Source organism: Equus przewalskii, chromosome 28, assembly GCF_037783145.1.
Source record: "Equus przewalskii isolate Varuska chromosome 28, EquPr2, whole genome shotgun sequence".
In the NCBI taxonomy this organism is placed as follows: Eukaryota; Metazoa; Chordata; class Mammalia; order Perissodactyla; family Equidae; genus Equus; species Equus przewalskii.
The window spans coordinates 26,870,721-26,896,252 of record NC_091858.1 but is presented as its reverse complement, the minus strand read 5'-3'; the positions used below and the strand labels follow the sequence as shown (position 1 = coordinate 26,896,252).

At 36.8% G+C, this 25,532-nt stretch overlaps 1 protein-coding gene across 1 annotated transcript in view; it reads left to right on the top strand.

The window, feature by feature from the left end:
• Window positions 1-25,532, top strand: part of TENM3 (teneurin transmembrane protein 3) — a 2,420,957-nt gene that overhangs the window by 1,304,652 nt on the left and 1,090,773 nt on the right. The gene's annotated exons all lie outside the window — the stretch shown is intronic.

Below are 25,532 nucleotides of genomic sequence, written 5' to 3'. Positions count from 1 at the left end.
GATCCTGGCAGGCTGTGTTCTATGTGTGTGACTTTCTCACCACCAAATCCTCACTAATATGTTGCCAAATGATTTCTAATGTTTTTCTTCACTGTTGGATGAAGCAATTAATTGCAGGCAATAAAAAAGAAAGGAAAGTATTGGTAGAGTTGAACTTACCTATATGATTTAAATAAGGTTTAAATGACCCAAAGTTCTTCAACTATATCTAAATTACTAAAAATTATTATATATAATGTTAAGTTAAATATCCTTGCTATGGTTAAAATTTGTTAAATTACCAATAATTAAAGTAAGTTGATTGATGGTAGAAGATAAGTTATCATTCTTAAAATTAATTTGAAAAGGAAGATCTTATTTTATAAGTAGTAAGGAACCAAAGCAAGAAAATAATATTGTCCTTCTTAATGAGATGAGTATTTCCACTCAGCAAGTTTAATATGTTTATTGCATTGAAAATCCATGTTAATGACATTAAATTTTTTTGTTTTTCTTATTCATTTAAGGTAGAAAAGAAAAAAGGACATGTTCCAGACCTTATAAGTAGGAAAATAATTGATATGTTTGGTTAATGCAGATGGACAGGGAAAGAAAAATTTATGTCACTAATTTTCTTTCCACAACCCTAGATTCTTATATGAAAACTGGACATAGGCTAGTTGCTGTATAGTACATGATGCAATTATCCTTATTTCCATAGCTGACCTAAAAATATGATAACATTTAATTGATAGCTCAGAGTGGATTTTTATTTTGTTATTTACAAATACAGCACTTTGGGTATATTATAAATTATTTATTAAAATTCCTGTTTGAAATACCAAGCACCCAATCTTGGTTTCTAATGTCATTTTTTTCAATAAAAGGAACCAGGGCTCTTTGGAGAAATGGCTGATTCCAGGACAGAGACAGGAAATATACAAGACTATCCTGGAGCATCTTGCAGTTCCATAAAGTAAGGAGATGCTAAAAACAAAACAAAACAAAACACCATGATGGGGATATGTCAAAGGCCTACTGGAGCCAACTGAAAGAGTTCCCAGTGGCCAAGAATGGATCGAATTGAACAACAAAATAAACAAAATAAAGCAGTACAATAAAGTAGTGTTGGCTTATAACCCAAAGTATAAAATAAATATCCATGAGTCATACTGATATAAGTAAATGATTGAATAAATAAATAAATGGAGAGAAGAGACAAATCTCCTGAGGAGGAAAATTCTAAGTAATTTATGTGGTTACTCCCCTTTTAAGCAGGGGAAACATAATGCCCCACTCCTTAAGTGTGGGCTGTGCTTGGAGACTTTCTTCCAAAGAATACACGATGGAAAGGGAGAGAAAAAGAGGAACTTTACAGTTGAGAAACCTAACAAACCTGCCTCAAGCCTGGAGATCAAGGTTGACATCAACAGTGATAAGTCGTGTTGATGGTGCGCACCCTTGATGTGGAATGATGAGAGCGCGCTTTACCTCTGTGGTCTTCTTCCCCAAAACACGTTATTCCTGTCCAGTCACGAGAAAAACAACAGACAAATCCCAACTGAGGGACAGTCTGCAAGATGCCTGACTAGTATTCCTCAAAATTGTCAAAATCATCAAAAATAAAGAAAGTCTGAGAAACTGTGAGAGCCAAGAGAAGCCTAAGGAGATGTGATGACTAAATGTAATGTGGTATCCTGGATGAGATCCTGGAACAGGAAAAGGACAGTAGGGAAAACTAGAGAAATCTAAATAAAGTGTGGATTTAAATTAATAGGAATGTATCAGTTTGGGTTCATTAATTGTGACAAATATACGATACTAATGTGGGAAACTGGATGTGTAATATACAGGAAGTCTCTGTACTATCTTTACAATAATTCTGAAAACCGAAATCTGTTCTAAAAAAAAAAAAGTTTATTTAAAAAATTCCTGTTTGAGAAGGCTTATAAGAGAGAAATCCATTTAAAATGTATAAATTTAAAGCTCAAAATTTAGAACAATTGAGCATCTACTCAAAATTCACTAGTTAAACATGAGTAGAATAAGAAACCTGGGGCCAGCCCCTTGGCTGAGTGGTTAAGTTCTGTGCTCCACTTCGGTGGCCCAGGATTTCACCAGTTCGGATCCTGGGAAGGGACCTAGCACAGCTCATCAGGCTATGCCGAGGCGGTGTCCCACATAGCAGAACTGGAGGGACTTACAGCTAGAATATGCAACTGTGTACTGGGGGACTTTGGAGAGAAGAAAAAAACAATTGGCAACAGATGTTAGCTCAGGGCCAATCTTAAAAAAAGCAATAACAAAGAATAAGAAACCTGATGTTGAGTTTGTTTGTGTTTATTGCTGATTAATTTAATCCATGATGAGTCATTGAACTCTCTGCTTTGGTGTATGGTTTGGCGACTCCAACCCCTCTGGTAAGAATGTTTAACAATAATAATCAATCTCACTGCCTCCTTTAGCAAAGAACTTGCTACAACACGTGAGAGAAAGAATAAAATGTCAGATATCGAAGATGATGCTCCCACAACTGGCCTATTCCTCTTATTCTTAGTTACTGTCTTTCCAGGAACCCCAGTGCCTGGACTGATCACTATGGGGAGGCATCATCAGAACACACATACTCCAAAACAGCCGGAATCCCTGGTTCTCCCACCATGCACCACAGCTGCTTTAAGGATTATTTTGGCTGAAGATAATTTTACAATAAGAAAGAATCTTAGGCCTCCAGTTCTAAGACAAAGCCCAGATCTCCTAGCTACTCCATGTTTGCCTCAATTTCAGATTGACTGTTTGCCTGGATTCACAAATTAGATTTTGATACTTAGAGTCAAAAGGTGGGTCCTCATGGAAAGATAGCACCTTTCATGCATTTATTCAGCAGCCATTTGTTGAGTATCAACTACATGGCAGACATTCTCATAGGGGCTGAGTGAAAAAAACTTATAAACTCCTCCCTTAAATTTTGGTGTGGAAAGAAAGACAAATAATAATAATGTAAAGCAATAAGACATTTTATATTATGATGGATATCACTAAGGAAATAAAATGGAAAGTAACTTTGAGTGGAGCCCTAAAGGATGCAAGTGAGACATCCAAACAAAGAGCTGGGTGAAGGGCATTCCAGGCAGAGGGAAAAACAAGTGTGAAAACCCAGAGATGTGGATCTCCTTGATCTGGAGAGCAGTGAGTCAGGAAGATAACTGCTGAGAGGTAAGCTTGCAGACGGAGCATCTAAGTCATGGAGGGTCTCTTAGGCCATGGTAGAATGTTTGGGTTTTATCCCGGGAGCAGTGGAAGGCTGGTAAAGGTTTTGAGTAGGAGACCTGATTGATTTTTGTGGAGGATGACAGGCAGCTCTGTGAAGAACGAGTTGCAAGGGAAGAATGGATGGTAGTTAAGAAGGCATTGCAGCTGCTCTAGAAAGAAAGAGTGGTAACTTAGACTAGGAATGTAGAAGTGAGGATGGAGAGAAGTGGATATACTGGGAACTAACAAGATGGTAGCTGCCTTAGATGTGGTAAATGATGGCTTAAAGAATAACTCCTAGGTTTTCATTTTACCTGGAAAAAGCTAAATTCACTGGCTTTGCCTAGATTTAGATGACTGAATCCAATAAGAGCAGAAGAATTGATTCGTTTAAGAGCACATCTAAGGTCTCCAGCCTTTGATCTCGTACTAAAAGTATATTCTCTTTTCATAGCAAATTTCAAATATCTCTGCATGTTCAAATTGGGGTGAAACTATCTGTATGTTAATTTTGTATAATCTGTGATTCAAAAATACCAAAGCCTTTCATCATTGAAGTACATCAAAGGTGCCAGCATCTCCTACATCCATCTACATGTCGGACTGGATCATCCACAGACCGTATACTGTCTAGTCCCCCTCCTGCGCCATCCAGCCGGCACTTAACTACACTCCTACATTTGAGTGATTGTGAATGCAATTCTCAAATTTGAACAAGGCAACTGCAAAATTTATACCTGGAGTGCTGGAACCCCAAATATTTTTCCTTGATTCTGTCTCATAAAGTGTACGTCCATTCTCTCTTTTCTTTCTGTCTCTCTATCTACGTTTTGTCCAGCAATTCTTTCATTAGTATCTACTCAAAGTCTAACCTTCTTCTTGCTTGAGATTAGGCATATTGAGTCACTAGGAGTGCAGAGCTTTCTGGATAAGTCTGGTGCTCTTTGAAAACACAGAGAAGAAGTGGAAAGGAGAGAAAATGGAGGAGAGGGCTAAGAACCAGAAGATATAGGAATAGGAGACAGAAGAACAGAGAGGCCTTGAGATATGAATTTAGGAAGCGTCTGAGGAGCTTTCCATTCAAGGTACTGTCAAAAGATTCGATTTCTTAGCCAAAGCTCTTTCTGACTTAATGTCTGAAAGAGTTCTTTCTGTGTGATGACCAGCTCTCTCGGTTTGTCTTGGACTGTGCTTTTCTGACTTTGACAATCCTAATCCACAACCTGCCTCTTCCCAACAAAACTCTGCTGCCCACCACCTGCTGTAGGTCAGGACTGACCTGAACTTGCTTACTGCCCGATCTTAAAAATCCAACACGTAGGTGAGTATCAATTGTGAAATAGGCGTCAGCTTACCACTTTTTCAAACTAGTTCCCAGGAGAAATAGAGAAATTATTTCTTAAGCTAATTTTTAGTGTTTTAATATTATGCTGATGAAGCATCAATGTCAATTTTAGCCATATTTGAATGACTGTAACTGTAAATGTTCTTTCTTGGTCAAAGGCATATTAACAAAGAAATAAGCAACATAATATTTTTAAATTATTTACTATAATTATATATTCTGCTTAAATAATAAAGAACAAATGTGATCTTATCTTCCTGAAATTTGAGTTTTCGGATGCCATGAAAGAATCTCAGTCCATTCATTCAACTGAAGATTTACACATTTTTTTGAAGTGTGGTGAATACAGAAATGAGCAAGGGGATAATTAAGGAGATGGTTTAATTTTTTAAATAGCTTGGGCAAATTGGTTTATTATTGCCTTTCGTTCTAATTCTGATATAGCAGTATACCAACTAATACTGAAGAAATCGGCTGTTAATAACCAATCATAGTGAGTCATTTCTTAACATCATCTTAAGATAAAAATAGTATGTAGACATCTATTCTATAATAGTAAATCTGTGACTGTACGTAAGAACTTGCGGGAGTGTTTCATATTTTTCCTTTTAAAAATAAATGACTTTCTGATTTTCAGCTAAATAGTTAAACTAACATGAAAATCTGACTTTCACTTAATATTTTAAAATACGATCTTTTACATTAAAATATTTCGGAGATTTTTTTCCTTCAGGATTAAAAGAAATAACTAATATTTATGTAACCACCTCTCAATTGCCCACATTTGGAAAATTCACATTGACAATTCTTCATAGAAGCATTTGATCCCAGTCTAACCTACCCCTGCCACCCACTCTGGGTTGCTCCCTACCGCTGTCAATCGGTATGTGCCCAAGGAATGCAAGCGTATTTTAATATTAGTTCTAGCAAAGCATTAGCAGGAAAGCAAACCTCCCAGGGGAAATTCACATAATGTATTTGAAAGTCAAATATAAAATGATTTTGGATAATCAGAACCACCACAGGTTTCCATTCAGACAGATAATTGAGAATTGACTATACTACTCTGTTCCTAAACTATGTATCACATATAGTAAATGCCAAAAAAAAAAAAAAAAAAAAAAAGATTTCTAAAACACAAATTAAAATAAGGAAACCAGAAGCTGCCGTGGAAACAGTGGGTCATAAAGAGGGAGCTGGAGCTGACAAATGTTTTCACTTTTTCTTTCTCTGTGAGAATATGAAGTTTTAAATGATATGCAGCTCAAAGCCGATGAAATTATAGCTCTCAGACACTTTATAATTCTGAAACAGATATGTGATTGATTGCAAGGTGGCATCGCTGCTGGCAGTTTTTGTCGGCGCATTTTGATGATACAGTTTCTTAGGTGAACTTCAAGTACATCAGTGACACACTCTACGTTTCAGACACATTGAATGATTTTGAAGCTAATAATTTATGAGAGCTTTTGGAGCGAGTTATTAGGTTTGAGTCAGGAGAAATTTATTTTGTTTAATCCTAGATTCCTTGCTGTGTGTTCTGTTTATCTCCTCTTATTTGGCTAGTAAACAAATATGTAAAACTTTCATGTAGCTGTATGCTCTTTATAACAACAGAGCGTCATCCATCTAACAAGGTTTCCCGTTGGAAACGCTTCCTCTAGTTGGTGATTTCGTAGCCACTATGTTTCCTGAAAAAGAGGACAGAGAAAATGAGACATCTCAAGTTGGGATTCCATCAAGGAAAAACTAAGAAGGAAAATTAAATTATTTGTCCTTAATTGAGGAAGTTAAAAGATCATCCACCAGAATTTATTAAATTCCTGGTATTCCTGTTCTAAGTTGAGGATTATAGTTGACTTTAGAAAATGCAGTGTTCTGATCAGGTTTTTAGAGGCTGCAAATGCCAAATCAAGAGGAAATGCTAAAGTGTTGTGAGACAAAATCTAAACCCAATTTTTTTTAAAAGAGAATTCTTTGGGCCACGTTTCATTTTCAGAATCTGCTGAATGCCGCCTCTACCAAATTTTGTTTCACTGAAAGAAATTTTCCATGATTTTTATGTTACAGCTGACTTAACGATGAAAAGAATTTCAGGACGTATAAATCTATTTTATGCAATATTCTTAAATCATTTTCCACATATTTTTTTAATTCTGCTATATTTGTTATTGCATTGGTTTGAAGGAAGACTGTATGTGTTTCTATGTTATTTTTCATGCGTCTTGAGCCAAACTTTTGCTTAAAGAAGACCCACTGAGAAGCAACGTTATTCTTCAGAAAGAGTGCACATGTGCACAATGCATAAATATGGTGGTGGGACAATTCTCTTGGTCCTGTCATCAGAGTACACACAGGAGACCTTCACACATGGCCTGTTATTGCCGTGGTTTGCCTATGTGACATTTCCTCTCAAGTGGCCACTGCAATGTCCTTGTGTTCTTGCGCACTGAGAGCACGTCTACTTCTCAGACCCTGACAGTGTGCGTGTGAATCAACTCTGGAGGCTCATCTGCTCAGATCGCCCTTCCAGGCCACTCACATCCTTTCCCTTCGTGAAACTGTTGCAGCTTCCTTATCCTTCCTTATGCCCTTCAATTAGTTCAAAATGTATTATATTATCTAAAAAGTTTGCTCACATAATACAATTACAGGGCCATCATTAAAAATTAGCATCCTTGTGATTAATATAATCTCAAAGGCATTTAGTACTTTAAGATTATTTTTGTAAAAAGCTATTCTTCTGAACTAACACCTTAGACATGCTTAGATCATCATAGACAAACGTTAGATTCTATATTCTTTATCATTTGTTTTTTTTCCGAATATCTTCAACCTGCCTTTTAGCAACATTTTTCAGGGGAGTGCCGGGGGGAGTGGGTTCTGCTCCTCTTACCACCCCTCATTGTATTTTTCCTAAGCATTCTCTGTGGCAGCAATGTTCTTTGAGCCGTTGGGACTCAAAACTTTAATCGTTCATCAGCCCTCCATCCCCTTTGTCACTCTTACTGATGTACCAACTGTTGTCAATTCTTTCCTCAAAATCCTGTTCTAAATCATTGTTTCCTTTACCTTACCAACAGAACACCCTAGTTCAAGACATTACGCTCAGTGTGTGCAGTTTCCATTCTTCACTTTAGTGAATTACAATAACAAGTGTATTTCCAACCATATGCTCCTCCTTTTTTCATCTTAAGCATACTAACAAGGTGAGATGTGTTTTTTTGTTTGTTACTTTTGCTTTATTTCAAAGACAGCAATGTAGCAGAGTAAAAGAGCACAGTCATTGAGCATGAAATGACCTGGGACTTAATTCTCATGTTTCTCATCTATGGGCTTTAGCTCAAACTGCCCCCTTCCACCTACTTCCATAAACCTAATTGTATTTGTCTAAAGACGTTGAGCGAGTTATTCAAAGAACTGTCTCCTAAGTTGTTGTGATCATTAAATGAGATGATATTTATATGAAGTACTAAGAGAGTGCCCAACACATAGAAATTGCTTAACAAATGGTAAATCTTATCATTTAAACGTTTTTTGGTAGAGAGACATGTTCCGATGGTAGCCCTCCCAAACTATAAATATCTAACTTATATTTGATTCATTGCACTCTCGTCTCTTGCCAATTTATCTCAGAAAAATTATTTCTTTGGATTCCTCCTGCCATTCCATTTGTGCGCCTAAAAGGAAATCTAGATATGATGGATATAAAAGTATTGCTTTGAAGCTCTTGCCCTCAGGAAAAGGCCAGGCATAATTTTTCTTTTTTTTTTTTTTTAATTTTTATTTTTTTTTTAGATTTTTTATTTTTTCCTTTTTCTCCCCAAAGCCCCCCGGTACATAGTTGTGTATTATTCGTTGTGGGTTCTTTTAGTTGTGGCATGTGGGACGCTGCCTCAGCGTGGTCTGACGAGCAGTGCCATGTCCGCGCCCAGGATTCGAACCAACGAAACACTGGGCCGCCTGCAGTGGAGCGCGCAAACTTAACCACTCGGCCACGGGGCCAGCCCCCAGGCATAATTTTTCAATGTGTATCTTTAAATATCTGAGTCATTACCCCATAGATTCCAAAAGAGGCAGAAATTTACAGAGTAAGAGTAGGTGAACAGCCAGTGAGATATGGTTTTAAGAGGGGAAGCAACTAGAGAAGTGGTGACTTGCTTATCAGAACAGAGGAAATTAGAACAAAAAGTCTGTATGTATAGCGATAGATAAAAGCTAGACTATTGGTGTTGAACATGATGCAGTCTACACAGAAGAAGTTGAAGAAATCTCCCAGAAAAAAATAAGGAAAGAATCAGTAGAATAATCTAACTTTCTTGGAGGATTAATCTAGGAGATGCAAAGTCAAATGGATAAAAATTCCAGAATGTTAAAAAGAGAAAACAGAAAATAAAAAATCATCCCAAAAATATACAAAACATGCAGGGATTGAAGGACACTCACACAAAGTAAAACTGCTGTTGGAATTCTGAATACCTGGAACAAAGAAAAAATCCTAAAAGCTTCTAGAAAACAAAGATCATTAACATGAAAGGCAATTAAACATCAGATCTTTCCGTTTAGTATAGTAGACGCTAAGAAAATGAAATGATTCCTTAATTGTTTTTAAATTAAGCTTTAATACCACTTTTAAATGTTTTCTTTTATTTTATTCGGGGAATGCATGGTTTAAAATCAATTGACAATAGGTCTCAGAAAAATAACTTCCTATGCACCTTTCTGGAGAAGGTTTTTGAGGATGTACATCACCCAAACGAGAGAGTAAACTAAGAAAGAGGGATAAATAGAGGAAGAGACAGAAAAGAACAGTCCCAGAATATTAACAAAGAGAAATACCAGGGGCCAATTTTAAAGCAGGCCTAGGAAGTAAACACTTAAAAGTGGAGATGTCATTGGAGTAAATATGATTTTAATGTCAATAAACAAATGTTAAACACAATAAACAAAGGCAGCACGCAAGGTGCTGTAAAAAGCACAGAAGTTGAGAAACCAGCTCTGCTTCAGGAAATTTGTAATATCAAGTGTAAAGAGGCATATAAGCAAGTTAATGACAGCATTTATTCTAAACACTCTGCCTTCGATCAGAGTAAAAACAGCGCGTAACTGGAGCCCCAAGAAGAGTGGATATCCACATCAGCCCAGGAAGGCATCCTGGAAGAGTTGGCATCTGTGTTCTGGGCTGATGGTAACACAAGAATGTTCCCAAACTTCCATCCTTTCCAAGAGTGACACTGAAAATCCTGGTACTTCAGCCTCATTCTTCTCCCCCTACACACACACTTCCTCCATCTCCCTCCTCGCTTCTGTACCCTACCCTTCACCTCCACCCACGACCCCAAGATGCTACTCAACCAGAGGTTCCTGAATGGGTCTGACCAATAAGAACTGGTGCTGATGATAAATCACCTGGACTGCAGGACCCAGGATCAGCCTGGGGAGCAAGAAAGCTGAAAAGATAAAGGAAGCAATCCTTTCATACCACTAGGAGGAATGACTCAAATCCTCTTTATTCTCCAACTTAAAGACAGGAACATAGAATGGTGTTGTTTTCAACCATGATTATCATTATTAATATTTTGGCTTGCTTAAACATACTTCTTCAAATAAGACAACCTTGTGGGACTGGAGTGATGCATCAGCATTTCCAGGACTTCCTGCCCTCTCTCTCCACGTGTCTGTGGTTCTTGGAATACTTGCCGTGTGTCAGGCTCTGTGCTCAGCTCTCCGAGACATATGGATATGGATAAGTTTGTTTTTGTGGTTGTCTGAATTTTTTTTTCTAAGCATAGATTATATGGTATGTTCACGTTTTAAATTCTTTCACTTTTTGCCATACCCCAAATTCTTAAATAATGAGGGGACTTATTTCAGGAAAATATATGGTAGGCTCCCCCAATCCTCACTTCCTCTATTAGGTTCTCAGAAAACATACTTTGATTAATCCAGTTCAAAGTATTCCCTATGCTGGGTGGGTAGATTCAGAAACTTATTGATATAACCTTGGGCGAAATATTCTTGTCCTGGTTTTCTCCATCTATAAAATAAGGAAGCTGGATTAGATGCTCTATAAAGATCTTTTCAGCATTGAATTTCTCGGATTCTGGTACACCTAATACCCAAATGTGGTTTTTGAAACTCACACACTTTTTTTCTTTTAACAACTTAAAGATATAATGCGTATAATGTGTCTCGTCAGCATTTCCCATGGTGACAAGAGGGCCTGGAGTTCATTTTGCACTTCTGGTTTTCCAATAAAGTGTTAGGTAACACTTTCAATTGACTAAGAAATGTGGTAACCTAAACAAAAGATTTACAGCGAATGGGAGGTGGTATGTTTTAACTGAAGTCACAAAATATCTTATTATAAAATCCATAGAGGGGCTGCAGTAAGTTCAGAAAAAATGGATTTTTTTCCTCCAACATGGGATTTTGACGATAACATTACTTTCCTGAATTTAAAAAAATAATTTTCTCTTGAGGAATCTAAATTCTAGTTTATGAAGATTTTCTAATTTGATCCTAGCAAATGACTAGGACCAACCACTTGCAGCAAAATAACAATAATGATAATAATAAAATGGTCCCAACCAAAGGTGGTATTAATCGTAAATCAACTTCTAACATTTTTGAATTGGAATCTTCCACAAGGGAATTATTAAAAATCCTGTACCAAAAGAATTAAATGAGAAAACACTCTGCAACTGTATTTTTGATATTGAATACTATAAATTGATGATGGTGAATTATTGGCTCTATCTAAACTGCTTATTGCTGATGTCCCGTGTATGCTCACACAGATACACGGTTATAGACTGGATACTTACAAGGCAGAGGAACCTGAAAAACTGATATTAAAAATACACTTTAGGGGCCTGCCCCGTGGTCTAGTGGTTAAGTTCACGTGCTCTGTTTCAGTGGCCTGAGTTCACAGGTTCAGATCCTGGGTGTGGAGCTACACCACTCGCCAGCCATGCTGTGGTGGCGACCCACATACGAAATAGAGGATGATAGGCACAGATGTTAGCTCAGGGCGAATCTTTCACAGCAAATAATAAAAACAAAAAAATATATACCTTAATGTTGCCACAAGATCGCAGAAGGAAGAAGAGAATAGATATATAAGGACAGCCTAGTGTACGTCTGAGCTTTTTTTATGTTATTAGATATACTTCTCAGTATTTCTCTAAGCAATACTTGTTATTATCTCAGTTTCATAGACAAATACATGGAGGTTTGGGGAGACTAATTACCTCTGTATTGGTGCAAGGATAGTGACAAGTAGCGGTAGGATTTGAATTCAGATCTATCTGACACAAAAGTCCATGCTCCACCATAAGCTACCTATAATTTAATAATTACTATGATTTGTATGCAATGTCCCTTCTCCTATAAATGTGTTAACTCAGTCCTTCTTTCTGATGATTAGTGCTATCAAGAATCCCAGAGTCACAAAGTAATAAGCAGAGTATCTCTCCATAATTGATAATATAGAATCTTGTTTGATTTTTCAAGATTACTGAACAGGAATGAGGAATTTTCCTTTTTCCCGGGAAGCAGGTAATGGTGGCATGTTTCTATTCCCTTTTGACAGAAACAGAAACGAATTCTTAAACGTAGATACTGTCACCTCAACTCAATTATCACTGGACCGAGTGAGCCTGTATTTTGTTTCTGCTCTTTCTTGAAGGCCTAACACAAACTCCCAAGGAGGTAAAAACACCTCTTGAGAGTAAGCGTTTGTTTGTATAGCTGTAATTAATAAAGATCTTACTTGAAATAAACATTACACAATTTGCGGCAGATACACACTCAGAAACCGAAAACACCATGCAGCGTGCTCACGTGATAATATTTGGGCTGGTACTTCTCTTTCCTGGAATCGTGTTTTGATCCTTTTTGATCACACTAATAATACACTATGAGGCGTTGCTCTGTGGGATGTAGTTAAAGCTTATTTGAGCTTCGGAAACCACTGGCACTTTCCTGGGGGGAAATATCAGAACATTTTTATTTTTATCTCAATCACTCCAGAAAACTTCATGGAGAATAGTCACTGTCAGTGATATAGGGCAATTGCTGTCGCAAATAGTCTTTGAAAAGAGATGGCCTAAATAGTCAATACACTGTGCTGGGAAATGGTGAATAAAAACATCCAGTAGTCAATCTCTAAACTTCCCTTGAGCTGGAGTTGCTGGGGTTTTTTTTTTTTTTTTACTAATTAGGCTGTTAATATCTGTTTTGGTTCACACTCTTTCCAGCAAACATTATAACAGAATAGTTTCTAAAAAATATTTAAGATGCTTTTCCTGACTTTTGCTTCAAATACTTAAGCCATAAATTCTTTGTGTGTATATATGTAGGTGTGTAGATGAGTATGTGTGTGTGAGAGAGAAAGAATGTGTTTGATTGTAAAGAACTTTAATGCATACCTTAAAGCATAAAAAGACTAATTTTATTCCTTTTGTCAAATACCAGACGATAGCAAATATACTCTGACAAATATGGGCGAAAATAAGGACGCTTCTTCTAAATTTATTCAAAAATGCTTATGACATGAGTCATACTACATCTTTCAAATAGTCAAGTTGATAGACTTATCCTTTGACGGGAAACTACACTTAATTTTTCCCTAGTTGAGAATGGCAGGATTAAGTATATGGAGGAGAACAGATTAAAATATATTACAGCACATCATCTTGTAAGCATTTCCTGTGTCATTATTGTTAGTGGTATCTTTCCAATATCCCTTTCTTTATTGTTTTGAAAGTAATGGTGCAATAGAAAGCTGATTTACTCATGAATGCAAAGGCTCTAATCCCTGATTCCGAGCCATCATTAGTTCCTCCCAGAAGAGCTTCCTCAAAGCACTCGCTAAAGGCCTGTCAGAGCTTGTAATGATTTTCTATAAACCAAAAGCTTCTGTGAGTTATTATTTTCAGAACGTGCCATATCACAGGCTGTAGCTTTGGCTTGGTATGTTTTCTGCATTCTTAGTCACTGGGGAAAAAAACGGACTTTGTGATGATGTTCTCCTTGATGGTTGAGAAGAGAAAGATTTACTGTGGAAGAGATTAAAGTAGAGGAATAGTTGGACCAGGAGAGAAAAGGGCAGCAAAATCAATTCCTTAGAGCACATTCTGAAGGTACTGGACATATTTCCATATTCAAATTTGGGCTTCCCCAAACAGGCATGCTTACAACCAATTTGCTGGTTCATTGGATTTCGTAATTTAAGGAGCTCCACATGTGTATGTGCATGCACACAGATGTGCTCGTGCGCGTGCGCGCACACACACACACACACACACACACCGCACTTCATCTTTAGTGATCCAAGATGAGGTCAAAGTATATTAATGGTGCTCTCCTTCACTTCCCTTCTCTGTCTCTGATGAACAAAAGTATCCCCATGAAAATCATGTTTGACTTTTACATTACTGAGACTTACATGATTTACAGCTTAAAACTTCTGGTTTGAAGTTAGTTATGTTGTTCATTTCAACCTGGAAAAGACATGTTTTTAATGAGTGGCCTTGGGACAACTAGCCTGCTCTCTGTATCCTCAATCCTGAAGATCTAGAGACTTGGAGGGCACATTTAGGCTCTTCAGTCTGGGAAGTCCCGTTGCTCTGTTAGTCATTCGATACATCTATTGCATGAAAACTATGTCCAGGCACAGTACTAGGCCCTGGAAATTCAGTGGAGAGTGAGATAGACATGGCCTTTGTCCCCATGGACTTTATAGTTTAGTAGGACTTGTTGTCAAGTAATTAATGAAAGAGAACTAATTGAAGCTGGAGAAAAGCTTATAACCCTGCTGACTGGCCTTAAATCCATGACTTCTCTCTTCAAGTGGGCTCTCCATGTTGCCTGGCAATCACACTACATCCCCCCTCTTTCTTAGATGGCTATTTGATACCTTTCTCCATCTCTTCCAGCCTCCCCCTTACCCACCTTCAGCTAATGACCTTGCTTCCTTTTTTTCATCTCTTCTCCCTCAAGCTGCTCCAACTATGTAGAAACTTGAAACAGTCTAGAGGTTTTGTGTTTGGAAGAGAAGGAGGAGGAAGAGGTAACTAGTACAACATATGGGAAAACAGAGCCTTAAGCCAGCTCAAGAAGAGAAGAAGGGGGCTGACCCTGTGGCCAAGTGGTTAAATTTCCAGGTACTCTGCTTCAGTGGCCCAGGTTTGTGGGTTCAAATCCTGGGCATGGACCTACAACATTCATCCTCCATGCTATGGAGACATCCCACAGACAAAGTAGAGGAAGATTGCCATGGATGTTAGCTCAGGGCTAATCTTCGCCAGGCAAAAAAAAAAGGGAGGGCGGTGAGAGGACAATTGTCAACAGATATTAGCTCAGGGTGAATCTTCCTCACCAAAAAAATAAACAAAGAAGAAGAAGAAAGGTAGAAGTTTTAAATTGGGTAGATATTGGGACTTATGTAGCTAGTAGAGTAGAGTGAAATCTGAATCACTCTGATCTGTAATTTTATTATCTAAAGATCACCTGGAAAGCTATGGGGATCTGCTTGTTAAGTTACTCATGTTTGGGGGAAAGGAAATGGACAGAGTAAGTTTAATGCAGAGGGCTGAGAAAGAATACACTTGCTTCCTGCTTGTAACTTAGTTGAGCTTCTTCTATAAATTGGTCATGTTTCCATGCACAACTACATGCATAATAATTCCTTGATGATGAGGAGAATAATTATAAGGTTGATATTCATGATGACAGCATAAATCAAGAGGATCCAGGAGAATCTAGTTCATCCCAAAAACCTAAGAAATATTCTCCCTAGAATTTAAAAAAAAAATTTATCGTATGACTATAGTCCTGAACCAGACATATTGTCCCTTTCCAATGTCTATTTTCCATTTATTGCAGTAACTATTTCATTACTTTGGCAATCTAGCCTCCTGAGTTCTTTTGAAAAACAGTGTGTCAATGAGAGGAGAATGCCTGATGCGCAATAATAATTCTCAGACTTTTAAAGTGGAAAATGTTCTTATAGACGTTAACAACCTGTTGAATAATTACTTTGAAGTATTAGCCGGAAGGGAAGAAGGTTTCTTTAAGAAAAAAGTCCTGAATGGCTGATCTGGCTCTCAGGGCTTTATAACCTTGTATTGTTATCTTTTATAAAGTCAGTTTGCTTTGCATTATCACTGCATTTGTCAGATTAAAAGTCATGACTTATAATTGCTAAGACAGAATTTAACGAGTAACATTTTTATCACTTTGCATGGTAGAATATTTTTTAAAGTATGAACCTTTTCTAACATATTGGCTTTTATTAGTAATAACAGTAATAAACGCTAACACTTATTGAGTGATTCCTATGTGGCAGGCAGACTAAGTACTTTAAATGCATTGCCACATTTAATCCTCATAACCATGAAGTAGGTACTATTCTTTTCCTCACTTTCCTGATGAGAAAATTAAGATTTGTAGAGGTGCAGAAACTGGTCCAAGATCACATATGTAGTAACTGCTTGAGCTGAAATATTAATCAAGTTCTGTCTCGTTCTAGAATATAATATCTGGGGCCAGCCCCATGACACAGCGGTTAAGTTGGCATGTTCTGCTTCTCGGTGGCCCGGGGTTCGCTGGTTCGGATCCCAGGTGCAGACATGGCACTGCTTGGCACACCATGCTGTGGTAGGCGTCCCACGTATAAAGTAGACGAAGTAGGGCACGATGTTAACTCAGGGCAAGGCTTCCTCAGCAATAAAAGAGGAGGACTGGCAGTAGTTAGCTCAGGGCTAATCTTCCTCAAAAAAAAAAAAAAAATAGAATAGAATATCTTAGCCACTAACAATTAGTTGCTTCTCATTCTAAGTGGTCAGAAAAGTACTATTCTTAAGGTTCTACTTAGGCTGTCTTAATTCCTATGACTGGTTTATTTAAGATATAATCAGTATCTAGAAATTTGAAATCAAATTTAAATAACTCAACAAGCAACAGTATTTAATTAAAACAAATAAAATTATTCAATGGAAGCAAGTTAATTGATTTACGGTTTCATAAAGAAAGGGACCTCCACTTTCAACCTGAGCTTCTCCTTGTGTATTGTTTAGGCTAAGCCAACTTTGTAACAAACATCCCTAACATCTCAGTGGCTAAATATAACAATGATTAGTCCAAGTTCTGGTCGTAGTCTGATGCAAATCAGTCCATTCTCTGTTCCATGTGTTTAATAGACACTTGCTCCTTCCATCTGTGCCCCTCCCATCTCCTAAATCCTGAAAATTCTTCCTTGCATCCTGTGCATTTAGCCAGACATTGAATGAAAAGAAAGAATGTGGAGGATCAGGCTAGAAGAGATCAGGAATTGGCATACGTCGCTTCTGCCCACATACTATTGGTCAAAACTCAGTTATAAGACCATACGTAACTGCAGGGGAGAATGGGTAATGTAGTTTGGCAATGGGGCTGGAAGAAAGACCATGGATATTGGTGACTAAGTAGCTGGTGTCTACCATGCCTTTATAGACCTTGAGGTATACTTACTGGCAAATCCCAAAATCATCAGGTCAGAAAACATTTCAGGTTTTTAGTGTGTTCACTGTTAAGTCAGGGATAACTTATCCTTAATATGTGGGTCCTGAGCATATTTCCTCTCAGCCCTGAGTCTGTAGACACTGTAATTGAATTGCCAATAGCTTGACTGATGATAATAATCAAAGAATATTTTATAAATTTATTTTGCGTTTTCTTCCTTAAAATTATAGAACTTTCCATGTCTTTTATCCTTACATATATCTTCAGTCCCTGACAGAATATATTCTTTTATATTGTAAGAGGCTGGTGTATGGAATTGAAATGGAATTTCATGCCTCATGGCATACTAATTGGGTGTTCAGTAGATTCTAACTTGTGATTTTTTTCCCATAGTGAATAATGTTTAGTATATCAATTTTACAACATAATTATGAAAATTTGACAGTAATTTATAAACTTTAATTAACATTAATATACACACACATATACTGTTGTTCTAACAGTGAGTTAAGAAACTAGATGTTAAAAATCAAGCTTTTTTATTATTGTTTCAAGACTTACATTAGTTTTTTTATTGTATACCCTGGACACTTTCTATCACAGCTGATTTTTAATATGCATTCCTAGTAAAAAGGCAATACTTAGTATATGAAGATAGCCAACGTGAATAGATATGCTACTTTCTTTGTTTTTCCACCCCACTTCAATTCTTTACTTTATTCTCATAGATTATTTTTCCTGAAGTGTTGATGCATTTTTGATTAAATTAATGTTATTCTTTTCTCAATGGGTCATTACCATGAGACTTCATAATATTTTTCATTTGTTCTTCTTTGAAATTTTGCATTGTCTTTATTTTCCAAGTTGAGACTTTATAACTTGCAACATCTCAAGTGCATAGTATACCAAATTCAGTATAATGAGAAAATGTAACCTTTTTTACCCTGTGAAAGCTCTCCAAAACTCTTTGATTTCTTATAATATTATCTCTTTCCCCTACAGCCTTGATGTAAAAATTCTCATTACTAATGATGGTTTAGTCGTAGATGCATCTGAAAATTTAAAAGTAGTGTTAAAAATTCCACATTCTGGACTCTTTTCCCATTAACCCTCTTAGTGGAAATTTAAAACATATGTGGCCAAAAGAATAATAGTGGAAAAAAATAGTGTTATGCCCTGCACAGAACATAGTAGACACATGGTATTATTTGCTTAACGAATAAATAAGAATTAGGAGAAGTTATTCAGTGAATCTTTATTACCAACTCCACTGTGTGTTCAGGAAACAAGGTCATTTGGCCAAAATAACCGTATTTAGAAGATGATGGCTATAACCCTTGCTTAGTCACCTAAGGCCAATTCCTTCCTTGTGACTGCATTATATGTGCCGTCAGATTGAAAGTAATAGACCCCTTTTCAGCTTTTATATACTGGACTATGGTTAAATATAAGAAAAACTACATACTAAAGCTATATTAGAATTTTTAAGTCATATAAAAATTTTGAAGTTACTCCATAAAAATTGAATATGATGGGCAAAATATGCACCTCTCTAAAAAATTAAATTAAATTTAAAATTTAGAAACTAAAATTAAAACAAAAATTCTCACTGGATTTGCAGGAATAAAGATGCTCTAAGAGAGTTGAAGGAACTTTCCAAGTCTACTGAAGCTGAAAAGGGTAGATGGTGGTTTGTATATCCCTCCAGCGATTGCTAACACCACCGGTATTCCTCTTCAGAGGAGAGGCTATGAATTTGTTGTCTTTAGTGCTTTCCAAGGCAGTGGGGAGATGTGACCCTCCAGAGACTTTGAAGGGATTTGATTTTTGATGCCTAAGAACTATTGAGAAAGTTCAGGTATTGAAAGAGTATGAGAAAATCTATATGGGAGATCAATTTCACAAGTACTTTGTAAAAGCATCAGACAAGAGTCTCACTTGACACAGAATATAGAAGTTCTATGCCAAAAATTTGTCAACACACTCGATCTTTGCGGACAAAAATATAGATTTGAACTTACAAAGTCTGATCCCTCCACAATTGAGTTCAACAATAAATTCCAGGGGCTTGTAAAACCCACGACTGATAGGATTCCTGACCATGAATAAACAGCTCATCCTGAGCTCTGCTAAGATATGAATTTGGATCATGACATGGGTAATAAATTAGTATATGAACTATTCAATACAGGATTATAAACTATTAGCCAAGCACTTATGAATGCTCTCTTTCATAAACCATTTTATAATCCAAGCAGACAGTTCTCTGTCAGTCTAAATGGATGCATTTAGGGTGTAGTAGGCATGCCTGGGAGAACAGCTCTAGATCATTAGTGGTGGCAGCAACGCCTGTGTTGTGAAGATGTCACATTTATCAATAGTCAGTGTTCTGCAAAGAACATGGAAACACCCAGCAATTCTCCAGATGCATAAGAGAACAGGTCTGTACAGTCCACTGAAATGTGGTGTGGGTCAGGCAGAAGATATTTGAGTTAATCAAATTTTATGGTTAATAAATACCCTGTATCCATGGACAAGTTTTAAGGAATTAAAATACCAAAAATCCGATTTATGCCAAAAGTATTTTAACCATGGCTTAATAGTTGATAATTTCAAAAGCACTTGGGGAGCTTACAAAGCCTCAGGGATGTAATTATGAATCTTGATTATTATTTTACTGTAAATATCTTGAAGTACTAGTTAGTAGAGCGTTCTGGTAGATGGTACATTGAACCATCCAACCTTAGTTTACCTTCCGTCATTGATATCTCAGAGGGTGGAACTGAAGGCTTTCCTTTAAGGATTTGATTAGCTTTTCAAATTAAAGAAATAATCCACAAATCCAGAGTATGGATAAGTGAAGTGCTTCCTAAAAAGTAATTGGAGTAATTATTCACTAAGGATACAGGGAAAAATATAAGGATTGAAAGCTTGTTTCTTCTGATTTTTTCTGATAATCTGCTAAATACTCAAAGACATAGTCCTGAGGCCAGAAAAGAACGCTATTTTCTTAAATAGTCCAATAAAGGAAGAATATAGGGACCCAGAATGGCAAATTGATCTAATCTGTTTTCTGGCCTGTTTTAGATTGCGGCTGTATTTTTCTATCAGGTTTTACACAGGCACCAGCATGGAGTAGTGGTTCAGATTATTTCCAGACTCTGAAGACCTACATTCAAATCCCAACACTACCAATTACTATTTTTGTGACTCTGAGAGATACAATTAAAGCTCTTACAGTCTCTGTTTCCTCATTAAAAAAATTGTGATACTAATTGTCCCTTTTTATTATGAAGATGAAATGAGTTAGTACTGTGTAAAACATTTAGAACAGTGCCTGGCATATACTAAGTTTTCCACAAATGTTAGCTATTGTTAGTATATTTAACATAAGGACTATCATGGTGTTGATTCTTAAACATCAACTTGCTGCCTGTGTTCTTCTGTTTCATGCCCCTGTGCATTTGCACCTGCTGTTTCCCTCACCTGGGAGCCCCTTCTCAATAGTCTACCAGCCAATGTTGGACTACATCTTCAAGATGCAGCTCTGGCAACTCTTGGTTAAGCTATCTCTGATTCATACGGAGTTATCTCCTATCTCCTGTCTCCATCTCCTCTGTGCCTACATTCTACCTCATATAATCCTCTATTATTTTTAAAATAACTTTATATTTGAATTATTTACTTACATACCCATCCCTCCCACTGGACACTGAGCTTCTTGTAGATGACAAGCCCAATGTCACATATAGGAGGCATTTAAAAACCACATGCTTCCTTGTTTGCTGAAAGAATGAATGGACAAATGTTACGCCCTCTAATTTAATTAACTTCAAGATTTTGAATCTTAAAACGGATATAATTTTTAAATGTTGTGGCCCTCAGTTTTAAGGATAGCAATGATATATTGTATCTCTCTCTTTTAACGGGTATTAGATTGTTGTTTGCTTTGTTTTATTTATTTTTAGTTTAAAGTTATATACACATGGGGGATATTCAAACACTAGAGAAAGATGTACAGTGAAAGTAGACTGCTTCTTCATCCACGTACCAGCTCCTGTCCCCCTTCCCAGAGATATACTCTCCATATTCAAGTTTGTGTGTGTGAATGCTTGCATCTGCCACACACAGCTTTTTGTGCAAATGAGGACACAGGGCATACAGTATGTTTCGTCTTTCTTTGGTGTTTAACAACGTAGATTGGAACTTTTCCACATTGGTAGCACAGTAGATTTGCCTTAGTTTGTTAACAGCTGTATGGTACAAGCTGTATTGTGTTCTACTGTACAGAGTGGAGGTCGGCTGATGGAGGACCCCTGAAGAAGGCAGTGCCTTTTCCAACCCGGCTGCTTAGCTCGGGAGCATCCACATAGATGTCAGTTCTTTTTCTACTCAGAGTGCAGAGCAAAGGAAAGAAGATAAGGGAGAATTGATCTCAGGCTCAGTATGATCAGTAACAACAGAGGGAAGAGGAAGGCAGTGACTACCCACAAGTTAATAATTTTATTACTTAAGATAAAAAATTCAATTTATGCAATTTGTAAGTGTATTGTTCAAAGAGAATTTCAGCTACATGCGAGGTGAATCAAAAACTTTCTTGAGAATGATGTTAAAATTGAAATTGGGGTGACTGTAACATGCTTCTGGTGAGCAGTTAGATTTTTCTTTTCTGATTACAAAATCTGAACATATTAAAATCGAAAGCAAAAAAATTAAAGATAATTAATAATGTCACCAGCAGGTATAATCAATATTGACTTCTCATAACATTTCTATACATTATTACTTTATGCATTGCTACTTCACTTAGCAGAACATCATAAACACTCTATGGCAGGAGGTTTTTTTAACAACCTGAATTTAACATCCTGGAAATGTGCTATAATTCACTTAAGCATTTTATGCATAACCAACTTATAAAACGTACCCCTGGATTTTGTATTTCTAATTTTTGCTATTGTTAATAACACTGTTGTGAGTATGTATCTTTTATTACTCTCAGATAAATACTCTAAAATTATGTCCCAAAGTACAATTTCTGGTTCAAAGAGTATGAACATCACTTTTAAGCTTTTTGATGCTTACTTTCAAATAACCACCTAGAGAGATGATAACAATTTATCCTCCTACAACCACAGTGGGAGAATATGCACATTTTGCTGTATCTCTGCTAGTTATGGATTTTTTTTTCCACTTTTCCTACTTGACATGTGATTCTAACTTTTGTGATGTTGATCACTTTTATATTTTGTTGGCATGTGGAATGAATTTCTCTATTCTTTGTTAAGAGTACTTGCTATGGTGTATACGCTAACATTTATCATCTACCATATATTTAAAGTATTTTCCCCAGTTTTATGTTGCTTAATTAGTTTCTTTGTTTGGATACATAGAATATCTAAATTTCTTTGTAGTCAAATATAGAAACCTTGCCTTTTATGGTTTTTACTTTGTTTTTATGTTTAAAAGCTCTTCCTACTCATAGGTTTTTAGCTTTAAAGTTCCATATACATATCGTAAGATAAACACTAATTTTTAGTTTCTTTTGATTTTATTTTTCACATTTATCGTTTTAATCCACTGTATTAGCAAGGGAATAGAATACACTGGTATAACAATGAGAAGCCAAAATACAGTTGCTCAAAAGAGATAGACATGACTTCTTTCTCACATACTATTCTAGATGTAGACCAGTGGTCTAAACCAGGCAAGCAATTTGGCATATGCATTCTTCCAGGGACCCAAGCATTTTCCACCATGTTGCTTCCCCATTTCTTTTCTTTTCTTTTTTTTTTTTTTTTGACCTAGCTCACAGAATCAAAGCTAGCTCACCAGTAAACAATTACAAACAATTACTTTCCAGTCTGGGAGAAGGAGAAAGGGAGAGAAGAAAATAAATAGTTTCTCTTGTTTTTTTTAAGGCCATCCAGAAGTTGTGCATGATACTTTTGCTCATGTTGTGTGGGCTGGGACTGGTTGAAAACATCACCACAACCAGCTGCGATGCAACCTGAGTGTATTAGTCTGCTAGAGCTGCCATAACAAAGTATTACAGACTGGCTGGCTCAAACAACAGGAATGTGTTGTCTCAAGGTTTCACGGGTTAGAAGTCTGAGATCAATGTGTCGGCAGCGTTGGTTCCTTCTGAGGGCTGTGAGGGAGAATCTGTTCCAAGGCCATCCTCTAGCTTCTGTGGTTTGTGGCAATCTTCGGCATTCCTTGGCTTACAGAAGCATCAGCCTCATCTCTAACTTCATCTTTACACGGTGGTCTCTGTGTGTGCATGACTCTGTGCCCAAATTTCCCCTTTTCATAAAGACATCAGTCATATTGGATTAAGGACCACCCTAATGACCTCATCTTAACTTAGTTATATCTTCACTGACTCTATTCCCAAATAAGGTCGCATTCTGAGGTACTGGCATTAGGAAAACAGCATATGAATTTGGGGGGACACCATTAAACTAATAACACTTGGAAATACCATCTTTAACTTGGCAAAGGGAAGAATGGGGGAATATAGGACTTAATGAGCTGATTATTGGTCTTATCCATCTTGAATTTATTTTAATATATCATTGAAGATAGAGCTATAACTTTATTTTTATTTAATGCTTAAAACCAATTTTTCAGTATCATTTAATAACCCCCAATTTTCTCATTATTTGAAATACCATCTTGGTTATATTCAAAATAAGATCCAAGCCCTTAAACACCATGTGATATATCTCATATCTGGTATGCTCAACAATAAAATGAGACTAACAATATCCATTTACTTCCTGCATTTTCTATTCTGTCTTATTGATCTTTTCTAATATTCATTAGAACCACACAATTTTTGCATATTTTAACTTTATAATGTAGAAAAATATTTCAAATAGTTCAGAATGGACTGAATCATTCATTTTAATATTAATAACACACATATTCGGGCTTAGCTCACAGCTAAGTGACAAAGTGGGTACTATTTTTTCTCTATTTAAGGGTTGAGGATGACGAGGCATAGAAAGGTTGAGTGACCTACCTAAAGTCATAGAGCTGTTAAACATGTAGTGAAGCGTGGATTGAAATCCAGGGGCGTGCAATTTCAGGACCCAAGATTTTAAAGATCATATGATGTATCTCATGTCTAGTGGGATCAAGTATAAAATGAGACCAACAATATCTATTTACAAGGTTTTCATTAAACAATGTATATATAACTCATCACTGAGTATTTCACAGTAATAGGAATCTGGATACAAACAGCATCGTTCTCCACTGCGTCCTTCTCGGTGGTCAGATCAATTCTCTGGTATGAAAGTGTGGAATGTTAATGAAGAGTTCATAGGTAAACCCAGTCAATCACTATCTCTGATCTCCCATAATTTGCAAAATATTTTTGTATCTTTAATGAAGACATCCATTTACATAAGCCAGAGTCTCCTGCTGTGCGAGTCATCAGCATCGGGCAGGTTCACCTTTAAAGTATTAATGAATCTCCACGTTTTCCTCTGTGATATCTCAGTGGGCAGCTTTGTGGCTTTTTGATCAAACTATTCTCTCATTGAAGGAACTATTGGTGGAATTCATCAATATATGTCTAGTCCAGTACTATATCCTTTTATCCAAGGACCTCCAAACCCTCGGATATTACCGCAAGTGTATATATCAAGTTAATGATTCCACTTGCTTATTTCTTTGTGATTATGTCACTTTATAACAAGAGCATTAACAGCTGTTTATATTATTCACACTGTAACACTTTTTCTAAAGGGGGATTTTTGTTATTCATCAACTGATTCCCTAACTACTTACTGTTCTTTCTTCCTAAACTGTTCCATGATCTCCACTGGAGGGCACACTGCAGGCTAAGAGAGTATGAGGATCTAAGACTCACAGTCTTTTCTCCATTAGTCCAGGACACTATGCAAAATTTCAATCTACTATTATCAATCAAACTTACATGTGCATATTTAAACTCAGGCTTCATAAAAAGAAACATGTTTAGAGAATGGTTTGACTGAGTGGTTACTTTATGCCAGGTATTGCACTAAGCCCTAGCAATACACTGAAGAAAAAGACAATCTTAGCCAACAAAAAGCAAACTTCTAGGGCCAGCCTCAGTGGCCTAGTGGTTCAGTTTGATGTGCTCCACTTGGGTAGAGCAGGTTCTGTTCCCAGGTGTAGACCTGTACTTCTTTGTTAGTGGCCATGCTGTGCTGGCGGCCCACATACTAAAAAGTAGAGGAAGATTGGCATGGATGTTAGCTCAGGGCAAATCTTCCCCAGGAAAAAAAAAGCAACCTTGCAGCACAGGAAATAAGTAGATAAAGCAATAAGCACAATTCAATAAATGTAATGATACAAGTGTATACAGGATACTATAGGGACACAGAGAAAGGCATGTAGCAAAGTCATAGAATGGAGGGTGGTTATCAGGGTGACTTCCTATAGAAAGAGATGG